Below are 2371 nucleotides of genomic sequence, written 5' to 3'. Positions count from 1 at the left end.
GAGGGAAACCAGTGGCTCCCACTAAAGCCCCTTGATAAAGACGCTTTTTACAAGTACCGCCAACCATTGTTGTGGAACCGCGCGAGACACGTGCCACGAGCGGGTGCTCCGCCGCCATTCGCTTCCTAGGGCCGCTCATTTCAGTGCTGCGCTGCCATTCGCTTCCAAGGGCCGCTCGAGATGCGGGTCTCGTGCACTCAAGCATTTGACGCTACTTGCACGCCAAACGCAAACATATCGAGGGGCTTTAGCTCCCACAAGCCTCACCGCCATCGCATTGGAAACAACGATGTCAATCCTTTTCTCCGTCGTTCAGGTGTTTCTGACAGCTGGATACGCAACAACGTCGCCCGGTCATCTTCACGGACACTTATTCGACTGCGATGGCCTTTGGATCGTCCCAGCGAGTGACTCGACAACTATCCCGGTGGCACCAACCATCAAGTCACCACGCTTGGCCTACAACGTGTATGGTGTCTGGCAACCTCGGACCTCACCGAACAGCTATCTGGACGCATGGCTACTTAAGCTAGTCAGTCAACGAGGCCAGTTGGGGCACGGCATCGCATTGGAAACAAAGATGTCTATCCTTTTCTCCGGCGTTCAGGTTGGTTACGCTCCCGATTCTCACTGCCACCGAAGTAACGGCCCCTGTTTGATTGCGATGTCGTGCCCCTACGACGTTTCTGAGTGTCGACGCCGACTGTTTAGGCTCCTGGCGCAGAGTGCGCATGCCGTTTACCTGGCATTACTAACCCTGCAATTGTCTGGAGATATCAAAACCAATCCCGGACCAGACAGTGTTGACTCCCAAGTGGCTAATATTTTGAGCATTGTAACTAGAATTGAGATTGGCCAAAGCCATATGCTTACCGAAATTAAGAAGCTCCAGGACGCCCAATCATCAACAGATGTGGCAATAAAGAACCTTAAAGAAAAGGTAGCGGCAATAGAGGCCAAACTAAGCTCCATAAGGACGGCTTCGGATGGGAGCGGAAGCAGTTCGGAATTTTCCAACAAAATTGCACTGGAGTTATCGGAAGCAAACGCAAGGTGCGACGATGCCGAAAACTGGCTTCGGAAATCGAACTTATTGTTCTTTGGTATTCTGACTTGCAAAATGAAACTTGGATGCAATCGGAGGCAACTATTTTAAGCTTCTGTGAGCAACGGCTGGGAATTAAGCTTGACCCGAACGACCTTGAGCGGTCACATAGGCTTGGAAAGTTTTTACCTATAAAAAATCGGCCCATCATTGTCAAGTTCCTGCGTTACAAAGATAGACAGAGCATTCTCTCTTCGGACTTTAAACTAAAAGATTCTGAGTACGCCATTCGGGAAGACTTATCGGACGCTGTCCGCACCGCTCGTAACAAACTGTACTTGTTTGCTCAGTCTCAAAATGAAACATTCAAAATCCGCTATGATAAGCTGCATATGAATATTAAGTGCAATAAATATGACGTTACCTCCGACTCTGTTATAGAAGTCTCTAGATAACTGAAGATTCCTAACGTCACACCCCTTCGCCCAGCTGTGCACGCGAGGCAGTCAAAAAGTTTGAACTACAGTGTTACATTTACTAATATACGCAGTGTTATGACTAAACGTGATGATCTAAGTGCATTAATTTCTGACAATAACTCTAGCATTGTCATTCTAACGGAATCCCGGCTGAAACCCGAAATAAACGACAGCGAACGTTTTTCTGATGAACTGCAGTTTGACGTTTATCGATGCGATAGGATTTCCAAACGAGGACGGGGAGTGCTCATCGCGATAAAAAAAGGTGTCTCCTCATTTTGTGTTCGAGCCTGTCCTGGCCTAGAGACTGTGTTCGTCTGCATTACATCGGCATTTAGGCAGACCATAATCGGCGCATGTTATCGGGCGCCAAGTTGGGATAGTGATTATTGTGACAATCTGCACTCTGTTTTGCTTAACATTCAGGGCCTTTATCCGAAAGCGCAATTCCTAATCTTTGGCGACTTCAACTTTCCAGACATTGACTGGGTTAGTTATACCACAAGCGGGTCGAATGATGCTAAAAAATTTCTCGTTAACTGCTTGAACTTCAACCTCATCCAAGTTGTTAATCAGCCCACTCGTGGTAATAGCATTCTTGATCTTGTCCTTACCAGCTCTCCGGAACTTATAGAAAATGTTGACTCCGTTCCAGGTTTAAGTGACAACAATATCTTCCTCATTGAGTTATCAATTCCCGTCCTCACGAGGAACCCCACAATCAAAACAATCCGCGACTTCAACAAGGCTGATTACGTGGCAATAAATCAGCACTTATCTTCCTTTTATCAAACATACGCCGAAAACGTTTTTTCAAGGTCGGTTGAAGAAAACTGGTTACTTTTTA

General features: G+C 46.9%; 1 pseudogene; it reads left to right on the top strand.

Annotated features, from left to right (window-relative positions):
• Positions 1–289: 289 nt before the first annotated feature.
• LOC120841665 lies at positions 290–1500 on the top strand (annotated as a pseudogene).
• The last annotated feature ends 871 nt before the right edge of the window (positions 1501–2371 follow it).

This window comes from Ixodes scapularis, unplaced genomic scaffold, assembly GCF_016920785.2.
Source record: "Ixodes scapularis isolate PalLabHiFi unplaced genomic scaffold, ASM1692078v2 PGA_scaffold0__279_contigs__length_252992795, whole genome shotgun sequence".
NCBI lineage: Eukaryota > Metazoa > Arthropoda > Arachnida > Ixodida > Ixodidae > Ixodes > Ixodes scapularis.
Note: the sequence above shows the minus strand (reverse complement) of the source record. Positions and strands in the feature narration are given on the sequence as shown.